Here is a 13136-nt window from a genome sequence, read left to right as displayed (position 1 = left end):
TTGCTTAATCTTACTAAAAATCTTGAATGTATATGTGGAGGAGAATTTAGGCATGGAGGTGGTGGCTATTTTGGTTATAAAAATAATAAACCAATGTCAAGTTTGTGGTTGGTCTGGTAATGCTATTATCGTTTTGATCATTCTTTTTAACCTAATTCAATGAACACAATACTACACTTTCATATACCTTAGAGCTCCTTGATAAACCCATATTTTATGATATATTTTGTGCTTAATCTGAGTGATTTATTCAATCCTTCATCCACTTATTCATATTAATTGCATGGTTTTATTTTCCCTTCCTTATTATGTGATGTATGTGAAAAACATGTTTCCTATGCTTTAGAATTAATTATTTTAATTACCTTTATTTCCATTCGATGCCATGATTAGTGTGTTGAGTAGTTTTAGATCTTCTAAAACAGGAATGACTTAAAGGATGGAAAAAGGAACATACAAAAATGGAAGGAAAGCGTAAAACGGAGTTTTGGAGAAACTGGTATCCACGCGACTGCATGGACGACGCGGCCGCATGCCAAACGCGAAGAAGCAGTAACGCAATCGCATGGACGACGCGACCGCGTGCCAAGAGCGAAGAAGCAGCGACTCGGCCGCATGACTGACGCGACCGCGCGCCTAAAGAAGAACACCTATGACGCGGTCGCATGACTGACACGACCGCGCGACAAAGAAAACTCCAATCGACGCGATCGCGTGACCCACGCAGACGCGTGACAGAGGCCACGCACCAGAAATTGCAGAAAACACTCATAGCGAATTCTGAAGCCCTTTTTGGCCCAAATCTAAGTCCAGAAGGCATAGAGCAGAGGTTATGAAGTGGGGGAATGCATCCATTCAGGAGAGTCTCGGCATTTTTAGTTACTTTCCATGATTTAGGTTTAGTTGGAGAGAGGTTCTCTCCTCTCTCTTTAGGATTAGGATTTAGGACTTCTCTTAGTTTTAGGAGTGACTCTCAATCCCAGGTTCAATGTTCTTTTACTTTATGTTTATCTCTTATTTTTAGATACTTGAATGCTTATATTAGTTATGTTGTCTATTTGGCTTATGCCACATTCATGATGATTTCCCTATTTAATGATATTTGAGGTATTCCAGTTTAATATTGCTTTCTTTTGTTTATGCTATTGATTATTCCCAATCTGAAGATATTTTGTTCCAGTAGATTTACTTTCCTTTCCTTTTGGTCTTGGTCAAAAAATCAGTAACTCAGGAGTTATCTTAGCTCAACATAATTGATAACTGTTATCTTTGCTAATTGGACTGAACTTCAATAATCCCAACCTTTTCTTAGGAAATAAATAGGATTCGAAAGTCAACTAATTAGTCCCTTGACTTTCCTTTGTTTTAGCAAAGGTTAACTAAGTGGAATTAAGATTCAACTTTCATTATTGTTGATAAGAATAACTAAGTCTGGACTTCTAATTTCTCATACCTTGCCAAAGGATTTGCTTTACAGTATTTATTTATTTTAATTGTCATTTAAATTATTTGTCATATTTATTCCTCATTCTCAAAACCCCAATTTACAATCCCCATAACCAATAATAAGAACATACTTCCCTGCAATTCCTTGAGAAGACGACCCGAGGTTTAATACTCGATTATCAATTTTAAGGGGTTTGTTACTTGTGACAACCAAAACGTTTGCACGAAGGGATTTCTGTTGGTTTAGAATCTATATCTACAACGCAACTATTTTTATAAAATTCTTTACTAGCAAAAATCCTAACGTCACTCCTCCTTCCCCAGCAAATTTTCACCAACATCAAGTTCTTCATGCATTTTAGAATTACAAATTGTTCATGGAAAAGCAAACAGATTTTAAATTATAGTCCATTTAAACTGACAAGGGATTTGAGTTTTTATCCAAAACTTTCACTTCATTCCTTGTAGCTGAAGGCATCCTTCATAGGAAATCATATCCATATACTCATCACTAACAAAAAAGTGTTGAGAGAAAGCATTAACACATCACTGAGATGGTTCTTTCTCTTTTAGCAACAACTTTAACTTGTTGCCCATGATACTCTAGAAAAACGTTTTTTTAAGTGTTGCTTATATCATCAAGTTACTAACACAAGTTCTAAAAAACTAAAGTTCCCTTGGAATCCTCTTTAATCAAGTTTTTAAGACCATATAATAAGGTAAAGTTTGATTATAAGTCTGAGCAATGTTTATTCCATGGATATGATTCTAACCACAATAGACATATCCTGTTTGATGAATTGACTTTTCTTATCATTCTCTATTTTCTATTGTCAATTCTTCCTTTACTACTCCACCATGTGAATCCTCATTGTTTCAAATTCAAACAATTCTTCCATCGAGAAGTCCTTAACTTACTTTGCAACCTCCATTACCTATTAACAACACACCAGCTCTTACTATTTTTTTTCATGACATTCCTCATCCACTGCTGACTTGAGCCACACACATCACACTTCTTTATCAAATTCGCCATCTCCACCAAAAATCCATATAACTGGGATCGAAATTTATTTACCCCTTTTACCTCCACAGAATCAGCACCCAATGATAACTCAATCTAAATCAGGGAAAAACCAAAAGCTCTTGTGACGCAAACTTTAGACCTTGTCAACAATGTACCTAAGAAAGTTAAACAATCATTGACATGTTCTCACTAGAAAGAGGCCATCAACAATGAATACAAGGCTCTAAAGAAGTGAAATACATGGACATTAGTTAAACCACCATAGAATGCAACAATTATTGGAAGTAAATGGGTTTTTGTCATAAAAAAATATGTAATGAGTAACATCAATCATTATGTGGATTTAGGTGAACAACTGAACATGACCTCTGTAAAGATTCTAGCTTCATGAATAGCTAAATCAAAATAATGATATGAGGTTTGTGATGAATCTGATGTGATCAGAATCTTGGATAGTTGAAGTTCATGCAAGAACAGGGGGATGAGAGAAGAATTGATGTAAGCTAAAGTTAAATTGATTTGTTGAATATACATTGAATAGAATTGGAAAGTTTACATATCTTACCATTACAAAATGCCTATTTATAACTACTTCCAGTTTAACTAATTATCTGACTTTAACTACTTTACAATTGCTTTTTAAGACACATGTTTCTTGAAGTTCTATGCATTAACTAATTAACTGAATATTTATTGCTATTTGTTGGTGGGTCTCACAATTCCAAAAAAAAAAAAAGAGAAAAGTGATTAAAAGCCACGGTAAAGGAAAGAGAGAGAGAGTGTGTCTTCCTTCAACAAAGGGAAAGAAAAGAAATACAGAGAGTGAGGAGAGGAGAAGAGATGACGAAGTGAAGAAGAAAAAGAAAAAAAAAAGGCAATTACAATGTGCTTCTATTGAATTGATAAACAAGCTTTATTTTTTATAAAATTTTTAGTATGTTGTTCATGGTATAAAGATGAATATTAGGGTTGTAAAAAAATTATTTTGATGCTTCCACTATAAGACAGGTTGGTATCTAAAACTTTGGTTGTTTATTTTTGTGCTGATTAAATGGAAGAATACATTTAGGGGTCAAATTGAATTCAAAAAATTACTCGATTTGAAAGACTCTCATGGAAGATATGTTGTATAGCAAGAACTTGTATGATCCTATGGAGGGGGATAAATGCAAAGGTACCAAATTCGATGTTGAATGGAAGAACTTGAATCAGAAGGCAGTTGTTTTAATTAGACAATAGCTTGATCTTATTGTGGATCCACATGTTGATACCGAAACTAATGCTAAGAAGATGTAGAAGAAATTAAAGGAGTTGTATGAGAGGAAGAATGTGCAAAACAAAGCATTCTTGATTCTGAAGCTAGTAAATATGAAATATATTGAATGTAAATCAATGTCTAAGCACTTGAGCATATTTCAGGAAACTATGAACCAACTGACAAATAACGACATCACTTTAAATGATGAGTCGCAAGCCTTGTTGTTAAGTTCTTTGCTTGATAGTTGGGAAGTTCTGGTTGTGACATTGACTAATTTAACTCCAAAAGGGAAGTTGATGTTAGCGATTATTAAAGAGAGCATGTTGAATGAAGAAGGCAGAAGAAAGGAGCGAGGTTTGATCAATACCTCCTCCCAATTAGAAGTACTTGTTTTAGAGTCACGGGAGAGAAGTCAAAGTAGAAAACTTCACAGATCTAACAGGTCAGAGAGTTTAAGCAAATCAAGAGAAAAGTACAAGCTAAAAATGAGTTTGTTTGTCATCATTGTGGCAAGTCAGGGCATATCAAGAGGTATTGTAGGTTTTTGAAAAGAAAACAATCAAGAAAAAGAAATGAAGACAATGGTAAAGATAGTGATAAAAAAATTACTGCTATTGTTTATGAAAATTATGTTAATTTTGTCTATGATGATTCCACTTGGATTATGAATTCTGGTGCTTCATGTCACGTCACTCCAAGGCGTGAATTTTTTGCTTCTTATATTGCTGAAAATTTTGGCAAGATCAAATTGAAAGATAAAAGAGTATGAGACATCATTGGTATGGGGTGATGTATGGCTTAAAACTAACATGGGATGCAAATTTCAGTTGAAGAATGCTAGTCATGCACTAGATATACGGTTCAGTTTGATTTTATTGAAGGCATTAGAACAAGAGGGTTATTGCACTTTTTTAGTAGTGAAAAATGCAAGATTATCAAAGGAGCTCTCATTGTTGCTAAATAAGACAATAGTCTCACTACTCTCTACCGGTTGCAAGCAAAGTTGTGCAAAGAAGAGATGAATATAGACGATGATTCCTCCTCTGATTTGTGACATATGTGTCTTGGTCACTTGAATGAGAAAGAACTTAGTGTCTTAGCTAAAAAGCACTCACTTCTAGTGAAAAGTACAACTTTAAATACCTGTACTCATTATTTTGTTGGAAAATATGCTAGAGTATCATTTCATAGTTCTGTACCTCATAGGAGATCACATCTTTTAGATTTAGTTCACACTTATGTATGCACTGTGGATGCTAAAACACTAGGAGGTGCATCATATTATGTTATTTCTATTTTTGATTATTCTCGAAAAATATGGACTTTTATTTTAAAATCTAAACACCAGGTATTCGATGTCTTCAGGCACTTTCATGCAAGTGTTGAAAGAGAAAAATGAATGAAATTAAAATGTGTTTGAACAGATAATGATGGTAAATATAGAGGTCCGTTTGAAGAGTATTGTGAAGGAAATGAGATCAAGCTTGAGAAGACGATTCCTAAGACTCATCGACATAATAAAGTTGTAGAGAGAATGAGTCGCACTATCAATGATAGAGTCAGGTGTATGCTCTCTCATGCAAAGTTGTCTAAATCCTTTTGGAGTGAAGTAATGAGGACTGCAGTAGATCTTATCAACCTTTCTCCTTCAGTTTCACTAAATAGTGATGTTCCAAAGAAAGTTTGGAGAGAAAAATATATCTCCTATAGTCACTTGCGAGTGTTCGACTATAAGGCTTTTGTTCACATTTCAAGAGATGAGAGGTCCAAAATTGATGGGAAGTCAAAGTAGTATATCTTCATGGGTTATGGTCACAGACTTTAGTTACAGATTATGGGATTCGATGAGCAAGAAAATAATTAGAAGTCGAGATGTGATTTCTCTTGAAGACCAAACTATTGAAGACCTTGAGAAGACAGATAAGCCAACAACTATTAGATATTCTATTGATGATGAACCTAGTCCTTTTATTAGACCTCCTGTTGATGCATAGAGGAGATGTACAAGTTGATAATGATGGTGATGATTTACATGATGAACCTACACCTCAACTTAAGGTGCCAGATGTAACACCCTACCACATCAGAGTCTTATGCTTAAATCATAAAATAGAGGTGGTGAGGTATTACGACCTTTAAAAATAAAATTATATATATAATATAATTGAAAAGGAGTTTTATCTAGGAGCCTTTGAAGAAAAGTTAAAACAAAAGCGTCAAACCGACAAGCACAACACTCACATAAACGTTTATTGCGTACGAAGAAAGCTTTGGTAAACACATATACACACACACACACACACACACACACACACACACACACACACACACATATATATATATATATATATACACACACACAAGGAGAGTAGAGGGTCAAGGTACAAAATAAACAAGCTCCTAACTCAGCCTGCGAAACTAAGGCTAGCCAGAGAATATTTACATACATACATATAAAGATCCATAACCAAAAATATATAGCATAAATCTTAGTTCTCCATAAACCTCTATGAGGTACAAAAGAAAAATATATAAAAGGAGAACTCTAAGCATATATATATATATATATATATAACAAAACATAAAAGCCCAAACTCCCATCTTTGCTGCATCTGAAAAACAACAATATCATATGGAATGAGAACCAGGGGTTCTCAGTATGGTTAAGGTGCCCACATATATAATATATAAGGTCTCGGGATAGCTAGAGGCAATCCTAGAACTCCGACACTCTTAATTATAAAACTTAAAGGCTTAAAGACGAAAGCCATAAACAGGGTGGTCCTCTAAGGATTTCCTAAACTTACTAAAACCTTCAAATCCTCCACCTTTTCTCCAATCCTCCTACTCCCGTAAAACCACATAGACAAACAAGCAGACAAAGGCAAACACAGGTAGAATACAAGTAATGCAGATAGCAAGTATAACAATTAAACATAATTATCACATAAGCAAACCCAATTAAAGTACAAGCAAGCAATTCAAAGATATGCATATGATGTATGTCTATCCTACTGGCCGTGAGCTCACGTGTTGGTTAAATTGCCAGAACCTGACACATCCGGTAGCCAACTCGAACATGGTCTCTAGGTTGCGCATCCCCAGGAGGAATTTTAACGAAGGAGAGTGCCTTTTCACCTTCTCCTGGATGTATCACGAAGGAGAGTGTCTTTCCACATCGAAGGAGTGTGCCTTTCCTCCTTGCAACCAGAAAAAAATGTGGGGAAAACAATATGAAGGAGAGTGCCTTTCCACCTTCCCCACATTTACATCACGATAAGAGAGGGAATCCTCCGTCCTCAACTTGCCACCCTATAAAGTTTTCAGTTAACTCGCAGGAAGGATCACACCTAGACCTTGCCATCTCAATCATTTTGGCCATACTCTCTCAACGCCAATCTAACATTCACTTCTCAATTTAATCACATCACAATTTCAAATCTTATCATTCTCAATCATGTAATCAATCATACATCATCATCAATCCTGCACTTCCTCAACCACAATTTATTATTTCAAACATTTTTTTACTTCCAAGTTAATATCCCTTCATGGTTCAACCCCCTTTACTATCATTACAACTAAGGTTTAGGGTCTTAGAGAGTACAAATAGAGGTTTAGAGGCTCAAAACATGTTTAAAAACTCAAAACTCCAGTTGCTAGAAAACAAGGCTCCGCGTACGCAGAAGTGTGTCTTTCCTGACTCGCGTATGTGAACCCCCTTGGCCCGAAAGGTTTGCTCGCGTCGCTTCCATGTGCCCGCGTACGCGGCATATGAATTTTCGCCATCTCGCGTACGCAACATACCTCCTACGTACGCGAGCACGTCTAGCCAAACCAAACGGCCGCGTCGCGTGTACACTCGTGTACGCGAGTCCTGCAGTATGGCAAAAGGTCTAAGTGTTGCAGAATTTCACCTTTACACACCAAACTTTCGACTCGCATAACTTTTTCATTTTAAATTATTTTTCCTCCGTTTTTCGAATGGCGTAAACTTCATAGACCCAATTTTGATATGAAATAAGTTTGTAAAAGATTGTGGGTCCAGAAGCCGAGTTATGACTCGCCAAAATTTGGCCAAAAATTAGTTTTTCACAAAAGATACTCAAACCTCTATTTTACCAAAATCATAACTCATTCCAAACTTTCACACAACATCAAAACCCACCCAATCATACCTCATCACTCCACATTCATAATATGACACCCTTATATACAAATCCATCAAGCTCAACTTCAATCATCAACAAAACCTCATATTCAAGGATTTCATAATTAACACCACTTCATATTCAAACATTACTATATTACCATCATTCATTCAATTCATCATCTTGTCAACTATCCACCACATTCACATCATTAGCCAATACCCAATTATCCATAACCAAACCCAACACACATTGCATTAACCAAAATCACTAAACATGCATCAAACATAACGTTCAACTTATCCTATGTCGTCTAGCCTAATTTTTCACAAGACATTATATATTATATACAAGAAACTAAAATCATATCTTGGACGATTTCTCCTCTAAGCCAAAAATACCCAAATTGATAAGGTCACAAGCCTTCAACACCAAAACCTCAGCACCAAAGTTTGACCTCCAATTTGATTTTACACTAACAATATTCAATCTAATCCACATATATCATTATAATTAATCCCTAAACCCAAAATCTCAAAACTTTACTAGAGGGTTAGGGTTCTTACCTTCTCCAAATATCATAGGATCACAACCCAATAATCTCCTCAAGTTAGATTGATCCTAAACACATCAAAACATCAACATCTTAAAACCCCAAACACTAAATTTTCAAATTTATGGAAGGAATTTTTGAGAGGAAAATCGAGGTTTTCTCACCAGTTTGTTAGGTGGGTTTTTTAGAGCTCTTCGTGGTGATCGTGTGGCCATAAATGGTGCGTCTATCAGAGTTTTGTAGCTCGAGTTATAGTCACCGGAAAAGAGGAGTGAATAGTGTTTTGTGCCTCCCTTCCTCTCTTCTCATTTCCAGCATGAAATGCTAATGGAGGGAGAGAGAGTGTGTGCTGAATCATTAAGTGTGGGTGAAATGGGTTGGGCCTTGAGCCCAATACGGGCCCGATTCGTCCAATTCGGCCCGTTCGGTCCAATCTTGGGCCCAATTCTTTAAAATTAGTGTCAAAATTCTTATTTTAATTAGCTCTATCTCATTAAACTATAAATTTCATATTTCTAATTTCTTTGATTAATAATTATTTTGTTGGTTAATTATTTATTAATTTTGCGGGTTTTACACCAGATGTAGAAGTTTCACTAGATGTTGAAGTTCCACCTAAACCACCAGTTAAGCATGAATTGAGAATATCTATTAAAGATAGGGGTGGAAACAGGCCATGCCAGGCCAGGCTTTGCTCTTAACAGGCCTGGCCTGTCATACAGTTGATTGGCCTGAGCCTGGCATGCAGCCTGTTATAGGCTCTTTATAAAGTATTAGGCATGACATGTTATTCAGCCTGGCCTGACTTGAAGCCTGTTAAAAGGCCTGATAATTTTTTTTTTTTAAAAATAAAAATATTACTTAAAAAAAATTATTTTTTTTTAATAAAAATAGTTATATGTAATATGTCATATATTTAATATTTATAAAAATTTTTAAACTTTTAACATATTTAAAATATACACAAATATTTATAATAAAATATAATAAATTTAAAATATCTCATAATTTTATTAATAATAAATAATTATTTATATATTTAATTATATTTTAACAAGTCCAGGTAGGCCTGACAGGCCTATAAGGCTAATTAGTAAGCCTGGGCCTGGCCTATTAATGTATTAAGGCTTTTAAAAGAGCCTGGCCTGTACTTATTTTATAACAGGCCAGGCCAGGCCAGGCTGCAGGCCCCTGGCAGGCCGCCTGGCCTTTTTCCACCCCTAATTAGAGAGTATCATCCTTTTGAATGATACTATCCTCATGTGTATGTGATGAACACTGAGACTAGGGAGCCAGAGAGCTACTAGGAAGCTATGTCTGATGAGCATAAAGAATATTAGTTGAAGGTCATGTAAGAAGAAATGAAATCCTTGCATGAGAATTATATATTTGGAATTGGTGATGTTGCCAAAAGGGTAAGAGAGTATTCAAGAATAAATGGGTGTTCAAATTAAAAGTGGATGAAAATATCTCACGACCAAGGTACAAATTTCGGTTAGTTGTGAAAGGCTTTGAGTAGAAGAAATGTATTGATTTTGAAGAAATTTTTTTCTCCAGTTGTGAAGATGTCCTCTATTCAAGTTGTACTTGGATTAGCAGCTAACTTGAATTTATAGATTGAACAACTTAATGTAAAGACTGTATTTTTTTATGGTGACATAGATACAGAAATTTATATGGAGCAATTAGAGAGTTTCAAGATTAAAGAAAATGAGCATCTTGTATGAAAGTTGAAGAAGAACTTATATGGGCTGAAGATATCACTAAGACAAAGGTACACGAAATTTGATTCCTTCATGAAAATTCATATGTATAGTAAGACTTATTTGATCATTGCCTGTATGTCAAGAAATTTTCTGATGGTGACTTTATAATTCTCTTGCTTTATGTTGATGACATGTTTATTGTTGGTCATGACACTAAGAAGATTGAAAGTTTTAAGAAAGACTTGAATAAATCCTTTGCTATGAAGAATTTGGATCCTGCAAAAAAAAATTCTTGGCATGACTATCACTCGTGATAGGAAGAATGGAAAACTGTGGTTGTCGCAACAAAAGTATATTGAGAAGGTTTTAGAGAGATTTAGGATAAATAATTCCAAACCTGTTAGTACTTCACTTGCCAGTCATTTCAAGTTGAGTTCGCAGCAATGTCCTACAAGTGAAAAAGATAAAGAAGAAATGAAGAAGATTCCATATACATCCACGGTTGGCAGTTTGATGTATACTATGATTTGTACCAGGCTGGATATTACTCATGTTATTGGAGTTGTTAGTTGGTTTCTTTCTAATCCCGGTAAAGAACACCGATAAGCAATAAAGTGGGTTCTCATATACCTTAATAGTACTTCCAAAGTTTGTTTATGCTTTAGGAATGATCAATCTGTATTGGATGGTTACACAGACGCAAATATGGATGGGGATCTTGATTAAGAAAGTCTACTTCTAGTTACATGATGGATTTTGTAGAGGGAGCTATGTCGTGGCAATCCTGACTTTAGAAATGTGTTGCTTTATCTACTATAGAGGTAGAATACATTGATGTTGTTGAATCTTCTAAGAAACTCTTCTGGGTGAAGAAATTTCTACAAGAGTTAGGCTGATAAAGAGAAGTTTATGTTATTTTGTGACAACCAAAGTGCTATCCATCTCAATAAGAATATGATGTTTCATTCTGGATCGAAGCAGATAGAGGTGAGGTATCATTGGATACATTAAGCTCTTGAAGTGAAGTCATATGCACTTGAGAAGATCTATACTGATGATAATGGTTCCAAGGTTCTAAAAATCGAACCAGTTATCGAATCGTTTTAGTTACTGGTTCACTAGTTCATTGGTCTAACTGGTTCAACCGTGGTTTAATCGTACTAGAATAACCGTTTTATAATAAAATAATAAATAAATATACAAAATATAATGGTAGTCTAATATCAACTTTAAAATGTCATCTAAATTTAAAATACTACATAAACCAAAGTCTTATAATCTTATCAAACACTACAACAAACAAGGCTTTTCGCAACGGTCAAAAACCGTTTCCGTAGATTGAAAAACCGTTCCCTAAACTTTAGGCAACGCTTTAGCAACGATTTTTGACCTGTGGTATATGCGGCCGTTGCCAATGCTCAAAGGCAACAGTTTTGTATCTAAGGCAACGGTAACCAAAAAACCGTTGCCAAAGTTACTGGTATAGGCAACGGTTTTGAAAAAAAAAATTTAAACGACGGTTTCAAACCGTTACTCGAGAAGCAACGGTTTTAAACCGTCCTTTTTTATGATACAATGGTTTAAAACCGTACCTGGATAGGCAACGGTTTTAAACTATTACAGTTTCATTATTCGCAAAGCCAACGGTTTTAAAGCATTGCCAGTAGTATCGCTAACTATTGTCATTTTTTAGTTGTCTCTGACAACGGTTTTAACACTATTGCCTTTTGTGACTTTTGATAACGGTTTTTTGTAATATATAATTCTTTATTTACAATAGTTTTCTCATGAATTCAAATAGTTCTAACTTTTTTTTTAATTTAGTGTCAATAAATAGTCTAAACTATTTGAATCAAATTACTAAAGAAAATTAATTAAACATTTACCATCAAATTTGACTTACAAAAATTGTTGTAAGATCCACAATCACAATATATCATCATTGCAAAATAACATAATACTAGTTTAGGTCATAACTACTTTTACTTATATCATCACCATTTTTCAAAATACAAAAATACTATAGCCTAAGGGTGACAATTTCTTCATTTTTCTTCAACAAAGTTGGTGTGGTAACCCAGCTTGAGTGGACTCTCTTGGATTTAATGGTAACTGCTCCACATAAAGAACTACAAAGAATCTTAAATCTGATCTTTATCTGCATAAGCATTTTTGGCAAATTAGAAAACCTGAATAATAAGCATTAAAAAAAGACAAACACAAAGTTATGTACCAACCTTGTCTGGCGAATTTAAAGACAGTATATACTTCATGCTATAAAAGTTCTGATTTGAACCCAATGAGCAAAGGCTAAGTTAGAAAAAACTCAAGTATATTAGTATCTTCCTTAATTTTGAATTAAGAAAAAGAAAGAATAAAAAGGATGGGAGCAGAGACCATGTTCTTTGCTTGAGAAGCTAGAGTGCTTTGGTTGAAAGAACCTACCTACATGGAAGAATAAATCTCTTAGTTAAAATAAAAATGCATAAACTAAGAAGTTCCACACCAGGTGAGTTAATGAACCAAAAGAAATTGAGGTTAATTCACGTGATCCATCAATAATAACTAATAATAATACAATCTCACTAAACTAATTAGTATAGCATAATAAGCAATAATAAGTATATAGCTATGCTCCTCACAGTAATTAAAACGAACTGAACTAGTATAGCATAATAAGCTAAGAGAAAAGATGTAGTATTATATAGTTTCATTCGTTCAAGTATTTGTTAATAAGTATACAGCTATGTTCCTCACAATCGACTTAACCCTGCAGTTTTGGAGTAACTTGCAAATATAAGCATCAATGCCAACTAAAAAATCACAAACAAAATGTAAGATTTGAAGATAATTTGATACCACAAACAGATTTGTCAAATGTCAATACACAAACAATGCTCAAATATATCATGAAGACAAAATTATCCTTGCTGGTGGCCGACTAACAGGTTCTCCTCTGGCAGCCTTCACCAACAGAGGATCTGAAGACAAAATC

The 13136-nt window shown here is 34.7% G+C and overlaps 1 long non-coding RNA gene across 1 annotated transcript; it reads right to left on the bottom strand.

Annotated features, from left to right (window-relative positions):
* Window positions 1-12068: 12068 nt before the first annotated feature.
* LOC130954235 (uncharacterized) lies at window positions 12069-12716 on the bottom strand. The gene is made up of 3 exons (XR_009076231.1): window positions 12539-12716; window positions 12379-12451; window positions 12069-12299 (listed from the first exon to the last, which is right to left on the bottom strand). It is a non-coding gene; the product is annotated as an uncharacterized LOC130954235 (long non-coding RNA).
* Window positions 12717-13136: the final 420 nt, after the last annotated feature.

The sequence above is a fragment of the Arachis stenosperma genome, chromosome 10, assembly GCF_014773155.1.
Source record: "Arachis stenosperma cultivar V10309 chromosome 10, arast.V10309.gnm1.PFL2, whole genome shotgun sequence".
NCBI classification, from domain to species: Eukaryota; Viridiplantae; Streptophyta; class Magnoliopsida; order Fabales; family Fabaceae; genus Arachis; species Arachis stenosperma.
The sequence above is the reverse complement of the archived record's forward strand: the minus strand, read 5'-3'. Positions and strand labels throughout refer to the sequence as shown.